Below are 16,842 nucleotides of genomic sequence, written 5' to 3'. Positions count from 1 at the left end.
GCCATTTTAATTAAAATGAAAATCTACTTTACAGAAAAAAAGAAAGCCAGAGCCCCAAACTACTGCCAATCAGAAAATAAGATAAGGCAGCATAACAACCAAATACAATGAATGGTCCTTGACGGGATGGGGGGGGGGGGGGAAGAGTCATAAAGGCCATTACTGGGCAATTGCAGAAAATTTAATAGGGAGTATTTATTAGATAATAGTAATGTGTCAACGTTATATGTGTTGAATATACTGATTATGTTGTGATTATGCTGGAAAGTATCCTGGTTCCTAAGATACAGGCTGAAGTGTTTAAGCATGAAATGCCTCGATGCCTGCAACTTACTCTCAAATGGTTCAGAAAAAAAAGTGTGAGTGTGAATGCGTGTGGAGACAGAGAATGTGTGAGCAAATCCGACAAAACGTTAACATTGGTGAATCTAGGTAAAAGGCATAGATAGGGGTGTTCATTGTACTATTTCAACTTCTCTGTAGATTTGAAATCAAAATTAAAAGCCGGGAAAACATTAAAAAGCCACTGGGGAGTGAGGAGTGGCAGTGGTGTCTGCATATCTGTTTCCACCTCCAAACTGGAAGCCTTCTGAGGGCAGGCCACAGGCTGGTCTGAAGGCCTTCAGAGGCCCCAGGCAGCCTTATTCTCAGAGACAGATCAAAAGGAACCCATCTCATCAAACAGAATTCTCATATAACTCACAAGAGTAGAGGGAGCTGACATATTTTTTTCTGGTCTCCAGTATTTTCGTGGCCCCTCAAAAAACCTCAGATCCTTGTGGTGAAGAACCTGGCTGGATGAGACAGTGTTGCCAGTCACATCTGTGCTAGATTCACTTGGGCACCACGAAGGAAGGCTCCCAAACTCAGGATTTCCTTTCCTCAGAGAATCTGAGACTCGGAGGAACTGAAGGCACTTGTCCATACATGTTATATATGTTGATGTAACTGAACTGGTACAAGGCATCTGTTTAGAACTTCTGGTATAAAAAATGTATTTGTGATTTTGGCCTGATTTGTAGAAAAAGTTACCCAATCTTACTGTCTCTTTGAGTCCTGAACTGAGTGAAACCCACCGTTTTACAGCTAAGAAAGAGTACCTGGTGGCCGCTCCGACAGCTCTGAGAACAAGGCAAACGGGAAGGGAACCTGGAGCCTGAGGAAGTTTCTGGCTGCAGCAGGGCACTCCCCATCCTGGGCAAGTCATTAGCTCCACAGTTCTGACCAAGGGACATGCAGGTGGTGGTTTTCTCTCCTCTTCGCACAGTAGGGGAACAGTGACAGAAGGAAAAAAAGGCATCTTTTGACCTACTTTAAAAAGATTCTTTTTCTTCTTCCCAGAGAACAGCTGGAGCCCTGAAACCTGGCCAAGGCAGGGAGCCTGAGACCTGAATTCAGGAACCAGCGGGCCTACAGAATCCCGCTCCGGATGGTCCTCTGATTCAGTCTGACTCGTGACCTTCGGACTCTGGCAGGTTCCATGGGGGTAGGTAATGCACACTCCAGAGCCCTGGTCTATTTATAAGTGAATGTAAGGGCTGGAAACCCCAGCTTTCAAGTGGATGAAATGGCCCTACCTCCATCCTGGGCACAAGGCTCCCAGGCTGGATCACCCTCATGGGCCAAGCACCTGGCAGTGCCAAAAGCTCACCCATGCCAGCTGGTGGCAGAAGGACCCTTCTTCTCTCCTGTGACCTAGGTTAGCGGCTGAGGTACCCCAGCATGTGACAACCCTCCTCCCCCTCACCAAGAGAAAACTCCATTTGCACTGCTGGTCAGTGTTCTTAGGGAGTTTGCTGAAGTCAACTTGAGGATGGAAGGACCAGTTCCAAGCCGAATAATCCCAGAGAAGGAGCCTGGCCAGGAGGTTTCACAGACCTCAGGTCACCTCCAGAAAAGGATGCCAGAATGTGCATTTTGGCCCATCACCTTCAACCCTGCTGCCCAGGGCTATGTCAAATCCTGTAGAGTCACCATTTAAAATTCTAATTGGGAAATTTTAAAGTTTGTTTGTTTGTTTTTAAAGAGGAAGGGGGGAAAGTGACACAGTGCTATTTATTTATCAGGAGCTGTAGAAGGTTCCTCCACTGAGAGCCATGTGGACACATTCACGCTACCCTCGTTCTCACAGGGACAAGCCTTGCCCTCAAAGGCAGGCCCAGGCATGGCCTGCGGGGCCCTCCCAGTGCTCACGGCAGGCTGGCCTGCCCAGAAATCACTGCCCTCCCCAGCTCTTCCCCCTGGTCCCCACTCTCCCTCCATTAAAGTCTCCTATAATTGGGTCAAATAAATAAGCCTCCTGAATCTGATTCACTGCAGCCCCTCAGAAGCCCAGGGCCAGGAACCTCCAGCTTCCTATTGCAGTAAGTAGGTCATTAAATCAATGGGGTTGCCTACAGGGCAAGAGCTGGGCCCCCAGCTGTGCATGCCCCCAGAGGGACAGGCTAGCAGCCACTTGGCCTCCAGAGCCAGCCACCTGCTCACTGCCCAGCTCTGGGGATGGCTGTCCTCAGGACCCTGCTGACAGGCTCTCAGTGCGGTCTCCTGGGTCAAATGCCTATAAACTCTTAAGAAAATAGGTTTTTGTCCTGGCTGGGTGGCTCAGTTGGTTGGAGCGTTGTCCTGTGTACCAAAAACTTTCAGGTTTGATTCCCAGTCAGGGTAAATACCTAGGTTGCGAGTTCCATCTCCGGTCAGAGTGCATACAGGAGGCAACGATGGATGTTTCTCTCTCACATCAATGTTTCTCTCCCTCCCTCCCTCTCTCTCTCTCTCTCCCTGTCCCCTCTTTCTACTGTCTAAAAATCAATAAACATATTCGTAGGTGAGGATAAAAAAAGAAAATAGGTTTTAGGGTTACTGCCTCCTATACTTACAGGCTTTCAGCATACAAGTATGTGCTAATTTGCATAAGAATATAGGTATGTTTGTTTACCTCTAAAATACCCACACCATAGCTACTGCTTGCAAGGATTCATCATACTTTCAGCGTCACACAGCCATATGCACTGTTTGTTTGGATAACTGCTCTGCCCTACTACACAGGCAGTGACCTTCCCTCTCCTTTCCCTCCAGCTCCCTCTGGACAAAAAATAATCCAAGGAAGGAGGAAACCTCCCCTAAGAGGCTGCCGAAGACTCGGTTTCCTTCCTTCCTAAATGTTGAACAAGCTGATAATCAGAGTCAAAAATATTTTAAACAAAGACAACTCCAGAACCTACAGGCACTTATTCCAGAAACTCGCTGGGGGAAGCAGCGTGAGGACGAGAAGTTCTGAGGGGTCACTAAACTTGGCCAGCAGAAGGCAAGGACAGTGGTGGCAGGAGGTTAGGTGAGGAATGACCAGAGAAAATGCACATGCTGCTCTGATGGGAAAACAGAACACCTAAAGCAGCAGGAATCCACCCACAGCCACCTGCAGGGTTTGCTCCAGGCCTGGGCCACAGTGCAAAAGCTCAGACATGTGGATAGAAATGGAATGGAGGCCACAGGGGCCGTGTGAGGGCCACAAGAGACTGTCCCCATTCTCAATGGGTGTAGGCATAAACACCCAGACAGGCGCACCCAGGGAACCAGTTTAGGAGCCAAATCCTTATTACCCATTTGTAATGACATCCCGATTCCCAAAGCAGCAAAACCATTAGTCACCGAGCCATAGAAAGGCAGCAGAAGCTTCCGGCAAAACTGGCCTGTTAGCACTCCCCTGGCAAAAAGACTCCTGGTTTATAGGCCAGCTACTCACCCAAGACTGTCACATTTCATAAAATGAAACCCAGGAGTCTTTCACAATCCCATGTCCACAGAACCCAAGCAGAACCTGACTCTTGGAAAACCCCTACCGGAGAGGAAAAGCCTGTATCAAGCGAGGTCCACGAGGGCAAGATGAATTACACTGCACATCAGCGCGACAGTCTCCTGAGGATGACGACTCCAGTCTCAGAGAATGAGACTTCCTTGCAAATTTACTCGGAACACATAACTGATCATCAGAGCTGTTAAAACAAGACAACAGGCACCAGTGCACACCGGTTCTTACCTGCTTCTAGAAAAGTCACATGTTTGCCAAAAAGATACTCGATCATAAAAACGTCCAAGTCCAAAACAGAATAGCTCATCCAAAACAGAAATCCCTAAGAGAAAGGGAAACAGGTGACTGTGTATGCCATAAAAGAAGGGGCAAGAAACCAGAAATCCCGGACAATGACCCGGGAGAGCCAGACAAAGCCAAGTGAACTGGGACAAAAATAACTTCCAGATGGAACAAGGTTGGTGTTCTTTTCTCCTCACCTTTTTATTTTGAAAAATTTCAAAGCCACAGCAAAGCTGAAAAAGCAGCACAAGGAACAGCCCAATACCCGCCCCGAGGGCCCCGTTGCTGACAGTGTGCCATGTCTGTCCCACGCCTCTCCATGTGGTGCAGATGTGAGCACGTCTGCTGCTTAGCCTGAGCACTTGTGAGAAAGTTGCGGATATCATGATACTTCGCTAAGCGTCTCATGTCTCTCCTAAGGCCGTTCTCCCGCAGAGTTCTTTTCACCCCCGCGGAACTTCATACTGGCCCAGTAGTAGTCTCTGATGTACAGCCCATGTCCAAATTTCCCCAGCCCCACTCCCCTCTTTGGCCTTCACCGATGTTTAACCCAGGATCCAATCAAGGATCTCAGCTGCACTTGGGTCCCACGCTCTTTCACCTCCTTTAGCCTAGAAGGTTCGCCAGCTTTTCCTGGTCTATCACAACACTAACATTTTCTAGAGCCCAGGACCATTGTCTTTAGGATGTCCCACAAGGTGGATGTGTCTAATTGTTCCTTAGATTAGAGTAAAGTTAAACATTATGGCAAGAAGCTGTTACAGCTAATGTTGTCAACATCCCGCTGGAGGAACACAATGCCGGGTTTGATACCTTGGTTGTGGAGCAAAATTTTAACTGTAGAGAAGAGAGATTAAGTATATTAGACGAAAACACAGAAAAAACAAAACAGTGGGAGAAAAGAATATGAAGCAAAACCTAGAAGTGATAAAAGAAAAAATTTAAAAATCTGATTATATAAATAGCAAACTCTCTGCATGGAAAAAAAACAATATAACCAAAAGAACAATGACAGCCAGGCCAGCATGGCTCAGCAGTTGAGCATCAACCTATGATCCAGGAGAACATGGTTCGATTCTCAGTCAGGGCACATGCCCGGGATGCGGGCTCAACCCCCAGTAGGGGGCATGTGGGAGGCAGCCGAGCAATGACTCTCTCATCATGCTTGTTTCTATCTCTCTCCCTCTCCCTTCCTCTCTCTGAAATCAATAAAATATATATATATATATTTTAAAAAGAACAATGACAAATTGTGGAAATGTGTGTAGTAATATACATCACAGCTATAGGACAAACTTCCTTAATATATAAATAATACCTGTAGATCAATAAGAAAAAGACTGCCAAGCCAAGAAAGAAATGGACAAACAATACAATAGATTGTTCATAAATGGCTCTTAAAGATGAAATCATGCTTTATTTCCTCATAAGGAAAATGCAAATTAAAATTATAATAACATGCCACTTTTCACCAATCAGATTAGCAACAATCAAAAAGTTTAAGAATTTCTGCCAGGGTATCAGGGAAATAGGTATTCTTGTACAATTTTAGTGGGTATATAAAATGTTAGTATCTCCACGAAGGGAAATTTGACAATACTAAAAACTGAAACAGATGTACCCTTTGTTCTAACAATTCAGCCTGTAGGAATTGATCCTATGAATACACTTACCTCTCTGTGTGCCTGTTTACTCATCTGCAAACTGTCCACAATAACAGGACGTAGTTCATAGGGTTGTTGTGAGAAGTGAAGGAGTAGATAGATAAAGTAAAGCACTTTCAACAACAGCCAGCGCACAGGAAATGCTCAAGCGGTATTAGCTGAATGATGATGGTGGTGGTGGTATACAGAGTCCTAGTATTTATTGTGAAGTGAAAAAAAGTAAGGTGCAGAACACTGTATGACAGTGTGAAAATAAAATAGTGCATGTCAGGCCTGTGTGTGGTCACACATGTGGCATGATCACTTTTACATGTGCAGAATGTCCCCGGTTAAGATGCACAAGACGGCTAACAGCAGTCTCTTCCAGGGATGGGAATCCAGGGAAGAAGGAAGACACATTTTCTTCATATAGCCTTTTGAATTCTGTACAATGTATATGCATTACCCACTCCAAAAAATAAATAAATAAATGACTCTTTTAAAGGAAATGGAGTGGGGTAAGAACATGAGAACAAAAGAAAGATTTTTCTGATTGTCGGCCAGTCCGGGGCAGGGCCTGGTGTTGAGCATCCAAGCCCCACATCACTGCTCACAGGCCTGAGGAGACTCCTCTCCCAGGAGATGGAACGTTAGGGTGGGCAGCCAACGCCTGGAGCAAACGTAAGCCGATGGGCATGTGCTGCCTTGCAAGTGGCAGCAGCAGCTTCACGCCAGGTGGAAGGACAGACACTTGTTCTGGCAACTCCACTCCACCCTGTCCCACCATGAGCTCTGGAAGGAAGGCTGCTCCATGCAGGAAAGCAAAGCCAGGGCCCTGGGCAGATGCCCCCACAGCCAGCTTGCTGGCCTATAGGCCCAATCATGTCTCCTAAAATCACTGCACCCCCGTCTTCCTGCAACTCCAACAATGGGCTGGAGGAACACCATGTGCCTTGAAAGGCACGGGGCAGTGCCAACAATGGGGACAGACACGGTGGTGGTGACGGGCGTTGCTGAACAGCCTCTGCCTCAGACGGGAAGCTCCCGCGGGTCTGAAATCACAGCGTAGCCGGAGCTCACCTTAGCAGTTTCCCTACCTCACCTCTTGCTCCTTCCTTTGTAAATAAGACTGGATCATTTGGGGGCCCTTAATCACCACTTTACCAGCTTAAAATCCCCAATCATCTTGGCAGTACTCAAGCTTCAGGGATTTAAAGCAGGCTCCAGAGCCTCCAACCACACACAGGACAAACATAAAATTACAAATGGACATTCAAATGCCCTCTACCTGCAGAGAACAGAAGAAACCTAGAGGGTCCAGAACACGTTTCAGTTCACATTCCTGCAGCAGAAGGACCATCTGCCAGGATAAGGGTCAGGGTGGATCTGTCAGAAGTCAGGGCTGCTGCGCTGTGAGGCCTTGGTCTGGGCAGGGAGGTCAGGGTTAACCCATCTCCTTGGAACCTGGGTCCCTGGTTTGCCTAGTGATTTAGCAGGAAGAACAAGGGTGGGGCTCACATTGTGAGAGGTGTTTAAACCCACAAGGGACCCTGATCCCCACAGGAAGCTACGCTTGCAGAATCCAAGACTGCAGAACAAGGCGGTAACTTCATCTGTCTCGGGTTGTTTTCAGTTCAGGGACATGGACCACAGAATTCCACAGCAGGAAACATGTGGGTTGGATACTCAGGAGATACTCAGGCCTGAAAAAACCTTAATTGGAGCTGGTCTCCAAAAGCCTCCCACCCAGCTCTCCACGTGGGAGAGGATATGAAAGTGGGTCAAGTTCTCCCAGATGAACTGGCGTCCCCCTGTGGGCTCCAACCACACTTGAAGAAGTCCAGGGACACTGAGTGACCCAGTCTCCTTGCCGAGCTAGCCATTTCCTCTCGATCAGATGCTGAATGATTCTGGGCCCCCCCAGACTGAGGGGGCAGCTGATTAGCACCAGGAACGCAGGGACATGTCAGGGTCTGGGTGAAAGTAACATTGCCTGGGAGCACACCCCGCTATCCTGGCGCCTTCCTCTCACTCCAACTGTGGGTAGATGCCTCTGCCAGCCCTTTGCCCTCTCCACGCCAGTCCTGGCTGGAAGGAGACAGGAACACTGTGTGCTTTCTCATGAACTGCTGGGCCTCCCCGACCTTGCTCTTTGAAGTGACCCTGAGGCCTGGTGCTGGGCAGACTCAGGGAAAAAAGAAACTTCCCCTACCCTACTCTGTTTATACTGACCCCAAATGGGGGCTCGAGGACACAGGTGTCCACAGGCATCAGTTCTTTCAGGAACCCCATGAGCATGCCGGAGAACACTGAGCAACTAGGCCCACAGCCCGCCTGCCGCCATATACCTGTTTTCCAACGTTGGCAGAGAGAGGCCTATCAGGCAGGGAGAGCATTCTGGAGAGACAAGGTCTGGCAGTCATTTCATAAGAAACTCACTAGACTGGTGGCATAACTTCAAAAAACTTTGGAAAGAGCCCACCGCCCAGATCTTGAACTCTCCCTGACTTGAACTCCAATAACAAAGGGTTAAGGCCTTAAACAGAAATCAAGTTCTTGCTAACCACTGCCATCAGGTGCTAATTGTTTCTAAAGATGCCCACACCAAGAGCAGCTTTTGTTAAGTGTGGCGCAGAAGGGCTCTGATCTATTAACTCTTCCTCTGCTCTTCTGGGAAGCCAAACAGCCCCTCCACCTAATGCCCTCCCAGGGCAGGTACCCATGGGGGCTGATGTGTACATCTGGAAATGATATCCTGACTCTCCCCGAGAGTTCAAAACACTCACCAACACGTTCTTCCTTCATTCACACGACTCTGACTAGATAATAAGCTTCTTGGCCCTCGACTATACGGGAAGAATTCTCTTCACCCTGCTCACCACTGAACTCCCAGTGGGGCCCAGACTGCAATAAAAGCTCAGTAAATATTTATTAATTGAATTAATGAATCATTAGGAGGGAGGGAAGGAAAGACAAATGGAAGACTGCCATCCCTCCTTGGTATCTCTGCGTTCTTGGCTTTTATTATAAAGACATCAGAGGCAGGATCAGAACCCAAGCCCTTTAACCCCTTCTCTGCCCTGCTGTGAATGGCCCTCGATCGTGTTATGCACAGGTACTTACAGAAGCTTACACAGTACAACACAACCGTGTAGAATGGAGAAACACTCCCGACCCTCAATTGTTAGGAGACTTCAGGAGGAAAACAATGTTTTGGTCCAGCCATGCCCATCACGGGAGGCCACCTTTCCCTCTGTGGGCTGTTGCCTTCCCCCTTTAACAAGGCTTTGTGGAGGATCAGGGCCTAATAGGTCTTTAATAACTGAGTATAACAGCAGTTGGTGCTCAGCGCCCTTTCATAAAAGAAGTTCAAAAGCGCCTTGGCTCAGACATCATAATGCCCCTGCGAGCTATGAAGGTACAGGTATCATTATCCACACTTACAGTTGGGGAAAGTGAGGCAAATGGAGGTTAATTAGCTTGCCCAAGGTCAGAAGAGACAGGGAAAGGGCGGAGGATTCAAACTCTGCAGCAGCCAGTGCGCTAACTCCGGACCCTAACAATGCCACCCACGCCAGGCTTAAGGGAGATTTTTTCCCTTCTCTATTGTTTCAACTAAGAAGCAGCATCTAACATGGTGCCCAGAGCTCACGCTCAGGAGCCGTACATGCTTCCAGGGCTTGAATCTGACTCTGTTCCCCACTAGCTTGACCTCAAACCAGTCATTCAACCTTTCTAAGCCTTGGCTTCTGAACAGGTAAAATGGTGTGCATCTCAGAAACTACAGTGAGGATTAAGTGAGACACTGTGTGTGAAATGCCAGTATCATTCATTTCCTCATTCTCTAAATGAATGAGCACATATCACTCTTATAATAAAAAAGCAAACCAGTTACTTGAGACAAATGTTTCGCCCACTCTGTCTAGTTTTTACAAGGCTACAGATGACAGTGCCTAACAGGCATTTCGGATCCTGCCAATGAAATGCCCCAGGACCCTGAAGGTGACTTACAACACAGAAGTCCTATTTGATTCCCACTAACTCCTGCTGACCTCTCAAGGTTAAGAGCAAATAGCATTGTGGCCACTAACTGACAAGGGGATGCCTGAGCGAGGATTTGAAAAGCCGGCCAACTGCACGCAGTCTAAGGAGGCCAACTCTGGATTCCTGGCAAGCTGAAGCCCTTGGTTTGAAATGCCATTTCTCTGAGTGCTCTGCTGAGCTGCCCAACTCCACTCAGCCCAGACCAAAGATAGCCGATGCTTTCTAGGTACCACTGTGTTCCTGATCAAGTGACCAAACAGTGACAGTGTGGCCGGATCCTCTACAGAGGGCCTGGTGATCCTTAGCAGGAGACTGGAAGAGAAGGGGGTGGGGGAAAGCTGCCCAGTCAATCCTGGTATACCCCCAACAGAGACACTGTGTAGGTGTCCTTGGTGCACACCTGAAGAATCACAGTAAAACCCCAAGGTTACATTAGAGTCAATGGCAAGATAAGCATCTTTAACTCACACAGAAATGAGCAGAGAACATAGGACATACCCGTGTATAGGATGAGATGCTAAGCGCTGGCCCTCTCATTCATTCAACTCCAGAAATGTTTATTGATTACTTATGGACTCGGGGAAAAGAGGGCTCAGTGGAATCTGCAGGACATAGACACATACCTGTACCTTCACTAACCTGGCTGATAGCCCCACATCTCCTAGGTACCTCGGCCAGAAAAGGGAAGAATCTAATGGAAATAAACTCAACACTGCTGGCCTCCTGGCCTCCAAAAGCCTTCCCAGTACAAGGAGAGCACACTCACTACTCTTCCTGGTGTCCTGCTCTTTCTCCCAGGAGGGACCACCAGGAAAAGTTCCTGCACAGCGACTTCCCACTGTTCGGAATTAAAGGGTAAAATCCAAACTCCTCACTGTGGTCACAGATCCAGCCCCTACCAACTCCTCACCCACCTCGTTCCAGCCCCACGGGCTTTATTGCTCCTGCTGTCCTCTCTGTCCATCCACCAGGTGTCTATTCAAAGTCACCTCCTCAGAGCTAGCTAAAGTTATGACCTAACCTCCACTCTCGTCACTCCCCATCTCATTGCCAGTTTTATTCTCCCTAGAATAACCATTCTAGGTTATTCTTTTCACTTGTCTACTTGTTTACTATCTATCTCACCCACTACAACATAAACTATATTAGACCATGTATCTTGGTGATCTTGTTTTTGGCTATATCCCCAGCACCTGCAGCAGTGCCTACACTTAATAGGTGCTCAATAAGTGATTCATTTTAACAAATATTTACTGAGTACCTACAAAGTTTAGGCACTGAACTATAATAGCAGACAAAAAAATAAAATAAAAAAGACAAAATCTCTGCCCTCAAACAGCTTAAATTCTGTTGGGAGATAAGATAAATAAATAATGGTGAGATAATGGCTGCTACTTCAGCCAAGCAGGCACTCAGTGCTCGGTGCTGTCCTAAGCATCTGATAGGTATTACTTTATTTAACCCTCCCAACTACTTCATGAAGGAAGTATTATTATTTTACAGATGGGGAAACTGAAGCACAGAGGGGTTTAAGTTACTTGCTGAAGGTCACACAGCTCACAATGGCAGAACCAAGATCCAAATCCAGCAGCTGTTCCTTGTAGGCAGGGCTGGAGAGAGAGCAGGCCCATCAAGGAAGGGCTGCCCTGTTCTGGGAGCTCAGTGAGATGGAGGCTGCTGGGTTTACCAGTGTTGCACACTGGATGAAGAGAAATCTGAAAGGAAGCGTGGTCTGATGAAAAGACAAGGGGGGACAAGGGTAAGGACACCTGACTTCTAGTTTTAGGTGCTGTGAAACACCCAGGCACGTCAACCAACACTTGATGAGTTTACTTTTTGTACAGGACACTGACTGAGGCGCTGTGAGGGATGCGAAGATGAACCCAATAGAGATCCTGGCTTCAGAAAGCTTAGAGTCATGCACGTACACATGGAGCTGAAATAGAGATAAAAAGCGGTGGGTGCCATAAGAAAATGTACAAACTGCTATGGAATTTCAAGAGTTATTCAGCCTCTAGGGGCCACAGGTGCCCAACCATAAAAGGGCCTGGCCTACATAACCCCAGAGGTCCTCTAGTTCTGACGCGTTCTGACAGCACAGATTTGGAGGGGCATGAAGATCAAGTTTTATTCTGGTTAATGGTTCAAGTTCATGGCCACTGAACTTGTTCATGCTCTCCTAGCTAAGAACAGTTCCAATTTCTTTGGGCAACATCTTACAGCAGCAGAAGGGCTATAATGCTGTCATTTAAATAATGCAGCTAGACATGGGCACAACGCCTAGTGTGCTCTGCCCTCCTCCACTTCGAACTGGCTTTTAAACCCACAAACCCTCTTTCCATCAAGGAGGTGGTGACCCTTCTGTGAAAACATTGTTACATGGGGGGGACTGCTCCCTATTCCCCTTGTTCATGTCTGTACCCCTAGAGTCTAGTGCAGTACCTGACTCACAACAGGTACCAAGTAAGGTTTGTGGAGCTAAACCTGAACATGGTCAGGTCTAGAAATTCTCTGCTAGACATAAATCACAGGCAGTGTTCCCTGAAGTTTTGCTTTATAGCCCTCAGCCTCTCCCAGGGGAGCAGGCTGGTTCTACTGCTTCACTTTCAATTACCACGCTGGTCCCCCAAGCCTCCATCATCTCTTGTCAGGCAGCTGCAATAGTCTGTCTCCCAACTGGTATCCCCGCTTCTATGTTTGCTTCTTTTTTTTTTTTTTTAATATGATTTTAAGAGAGAGAGGGAGAGGGATAGAGAGGTAGAAACATCGATGAGAAAGAAACATCATCCATCCGCTGCCTCCTGCCTCCTGCACACCCCCTACTGGGGATGAGACCCGGCATATGCCCTGACAGGGAACTGAACTGTGACCACTTGGTTCATGGTTCCACGGCCAACCACTGAGTCACACCAGCCAGACTCTATGTTTGCTTCTTACTAGCAGCCAGCACGATCTTTGAGAACTTAGATTTAGATCTTATTACCTCTCTGCTGAAAATCCTCCAATGGCTTCTAACTGCACTGGGAATAAAATCCAAACCGGTTCCTCCCACCTTCACAGCCCTTACCGCTACTGAAATGATTCTGTTTGCTTTGTTTGCTCCCTCCCAACTAGAATGTTAGAATGTCGGCCACAGGAGGGCAGGAGCCGGGTCTGCCTTCACCACTGGAACCCCGGTGCTTGAATGGCGCCTGCCACATAGTAAGCGTTCGCTACTGAATGGATGAATCTCTATCCCATAGAGGCAACTTGTATTTACAAGGACCACAAACTCCACCCGGAAACCATGAATGACACACTGGCATTTAACAGCTGGCACCTTTATTTATGATTCAAAGTCCTGCTTCAAGTCAGAGGAAACTTGGTATCTCTGGATACTTTAAAAGTCCAAAAGATCAATATCATTTATGGTCTAAAGCCAGGAACTAGAGCCCAGCAGTTGTAGCAGGAAGCGAAGAGTCCAGGCGCTTGGGAACAGAGCCTGGGAGCAAACTCCCGCTTGCCTCTGGGTCCCTTAGCGACTGCCTCAATGTACCCGGCAGTCACCAGGCACCCTCCCCTAAGTTCTGAGTGGCAGGAGACAAAAAAACTAACAGCTATAGTTTACTTAGATCCTCAGATAGGAGGTGCTGCAAGCCACACATCTCATTACTCATAAAACTCTTGATTTGCTGCCAGCACAGGCCTCCTGGGCCTTCCCAAGGGCTAACCTGACAGCAGGCACTGCTCAGACAAGTTCAGCACACGGGAGGGAGGGAGGCACGCGGGGCCTAACAGGCTGGGTGTCCAGAGCTATGTGTCTTGGCTGCCAAGTTCAAAAAGAAGGAAGGTGGTTGGGGTGGGGTGGGGGTGGGGTGGGGGTGGGGGGTGATGGAAAGGGGGGAGACGTGCAGTTTGGGGCTCCAAGTGGTTAATTCTGCAGGCTCACGGAACAGCTGGCCCTACCGGTGAGGCGTGTGCTACAATGTGTACCCGCCGGGACCCCTCGCGGGGAGAGGAGGGACCGGGAGACGACAGTTCCGCCAACTGAGAGGGAGGAAGGGCAGCCCCGGGCCAGACCTCGGCAGCACGGACTTGGGGGAAATATGGAGGAGCTCCAGACACGGGGTCAGGATGCTGAGAGCGGGGCTCAGGTGAGGGCTGAGGCAAGAGGACGCGGGACCTGAGGCGCTGACAGGCGTGACAACCGCGCCGACGCGGCGAGGCGAGCGACAGGGCGGGCGGCTCGGACACCTGTGGAGGCGACCCCCGGGAGAAGGTGAGGAGCCCCGCAGGGTGGTCTTCGGCGGGGGCGGGCGGCAGCGGCGGCCCGGAGGGGCGAGGAGGCCTGGCCCAGACCAGGGCGCCGCGCCGGGGGCCCGGCCGGCGGGTCGGAGCGGGGTCGGGGGTGCCCTCCGCGGCCCCTCCCCGGGAGACAAAGGGCCGGCGGCTCCCCCGAGCCCAGGCGCGGCGCGGGCCCGGGCGCTACGGACGCGGGCTGGCCTCGGCGCTTACCTGGGCCGCCCGACCCGGCCGGGCCGGCGTGGGCTGCGGGTCCGTGCGCGGCGCGCGGCGGCCTGTTCCGGGGCACGCTCGCCCCAAGCAGCCGCGACGGCAGCAGCAGCAGCAGCAGAAGCAGAAGCAGCAAGCGGGAGCGGCCACCTCAGCCTCCGCCTCCCGCTCCGTGAGTCACCGCGGCGGGGAGGGAGGGAGGCGCCAGGCCGCCGGGGGAGGGACCGGCGAAGGGGGCGGCATCTGGCTCCGCGCGGGCGGCGGAGGCACGGCCACGGCGACGCCCAGCAGAGTGGCGGGGGCCGCGGAGGGCCGGGGCGGGGCCTGCTGTAGGGGGCGTGGCCCGGGTGGGCGGGGACGCTCATTGGTTACATAGGCCAGTGGGGCGGGAGTTACTGGGCGTTCGGGGGCACGCATTGGTCGCCTCCAGCAAGGGGCGGAGCCGGCCATGGACCCCCCCACACACCGGGCGGGGCCACGAGATGGGCGGGTGGAACAGGGTCGGGAGTCGAGGCTGAGCGGCGCTCGGAGCGAGGGGAGGGGCGGGGCCGGAGGTGGGCAGGGGGCGGGGCCGGGCTCGGAGGAGGAGGCGGCCTGGGGGCGGGGCCGGGGTGCAGGACGCAGGGGTCGCTGAGAAAAGCAACTTCGCGTGCCCCTCGCTGCTCCTGGAGCACCGTGAGCCCGTAGGAATAATGGTCCCTTCCACACCCGGGTGTGTGTTTAGAAATGGGAGCTGCCGGGCCGGGCGGAGGCCTTGCTGAGGCCGGTGTACCCCGGACCACGGAAAATTCTGAGTGGACCAGGTGGCGAGACCTTTAGGGGCGCGGCCTCCCTGAGCCCTGGAGCTGGGAACGCCGCTGCCTGGGAAGCAGGCCCGCTCTTTAACTGGGGGCTGTCCAACCTGGGGCCCACGGCACCCAGAGAGCCCGGGGATGGGCCTCGTGGGCCCCTTAACCTTAGAATATCGTGTGTGTTTACGAACACCAATGAGTGCATTTTTCTAAAGGAAAGGGGTCCATGATTAAAATGTTTCTATAGGGAATCTGACTCTATCTGGCTCTCTCTGGAGAGAGTATTAGGGAGAAACAGCCCTTTATGGGCAAAATGTAAATTGCTTTGAACACCCACCTTCCCTTTGAAAGGGACACGTGTATTTGCTGGTCCTTCCAGTTTTTCAGCCCACACAAGTGCAAAACAAAACAAAACAAACAAACGACTTACACATTCAAATTATTTTTTATGTAAATGTTGATATTTACATAAAAATGAATTATACAAATGAATTAACATTGAACAAGTCACTTGCTATTTAAGACACAAGGTATAAATATTTTTAAAAAAGATATATGCTTAAGAAGTAAGGTGGGAAAGGAATGCACAAAGTGAAAATGTGTCAGTGTGAAATGGACGCTTTTCCTTTCTTTCCAGATTTTCATAAATATATTGATCTTATAGTTCAAAATTATAGTAAGTTCATCAACACACCCAGTGCCTCGACTACCCCATGAGCTCAGAGCTGGAAAATTCTGCATTTCTAGATAGCAGTATTACTTCGGGACTGAATCAGGCACCATCCATCTGCAGGATCTTAAAATGAAACACTGAAGGCTTAGGAGACAGGGAGCGTCTGTTTTGATAGCCCAGTACCATCCCTTCTCCTTGGGGAACTGCTCCTCTCTCCTTTCTACCCGATGGTGCTGATGAAGGTACCAGTTATAGTATCTACATTCTTCCCTCCACAAAAACAAACAAAAAAAGAAAACAGGGAAGACATGGCTCTCAGGCTGGACCAATCCGAGTGCTGCATCCTCTTGACGACTGGCTGAGTAGGATATGACCCTAGCTAAGCCTACTGGAGTTCTTCCCTGAAACCTTCTGAATTAGAAATGAAGGGGAGTTCTGTATTTCCTACTGGATCCAGAACTATAAGGATGTGACCTCAAAAATGTTAGCATCATCCTCCACCCACCACATGGAAAATTGGGAAAGAATGAGGCCATGCTACTGGACAGAAACAAGAATTTGGAGGGAGGGAAGGGGAGAGGGAGAAAAAAGGAGACCCCTAACAGTGTGTTCCACCGTTTCAGTAGACCTGGCACCAGCTTTGCTCACACCGTCTAACACTTAGTAGGTCCCCAAATCTCCCTCTCCTCCAGTGCTTCCCCCTTCAGTAACTGGCACTGCTCCACAGTTGCTTACAACTTAAAAGAGTATCCTTGACACCACTCTCTCCTTTACCCCTCATATCCAGTCCATGCTGTTTCCGCCCCCAAACCATATCTTGAATCTCTCCACTCCCTACCACCTACACTGCTCTGTCCCAGTGTAACCTATCAGCTCTCACCTTGACTCCAGCAATATGTTCCAAGTACCCTCTCATTCAGGTTTTTCCTACCACCCCCAATCCATTACCCACATAGCAACTAGAGGAATCTTCTTAAAATGTATTGATGTTGCCAGACTTCTGCAGTTCAACCAGTTCTTTCATGATGTTCAAAATCCTTAGCATGACTACACGACCCTGCATAATCTGGCTCCAGCCTGACCTTGAACCACCCTTGCTGACTAGGCTCC

At 49.7% G+C, this 16,842-nt stretch overlaps 1 protein-coding gene across 1 annotated transcript in view; it reads right to left on the bottom strand.

The window, feature by feature from the left end:
- Nucleotides 1-14,399, bottom strand: part of CTNNBIP1 (catenin beta interacting protein 1) — a 41,578-nt gene extending 27,179 nt beyond the window's left edge. Inside the window, exon 1 of the mRNA XM_087820784.1 lies at nt 14,272-14,399. The gene's annotated coding sequence lies outside the window, so the exon portion shown is untranslated. The remainder of the gene's footprint in view (nt 1-14,271) is intronic.
- Between the last annotated feature and the right edge of the window lie 2,443 nt (nt 14,400-16,842).

The sequence above is a fragment of the Miniopterus natalensis genome, chromosome 9 (assembly GCF_054644295.1).
Source record: "Miniopterus natalensis isolate mMinNat1 chromosome 9, mMinNat1.hap1, whole genome shotgun sequence".
NCBI classification, from domain to species: Eukaryota; Metazoa; Chordata; class Mammalia; order Chiroptera; family Miniopteridae; genus Miniopterus; species Miniopterus natalensis.
This window is presented reverse-complemented; position numbering and strand designations above follow the sequence as displayed.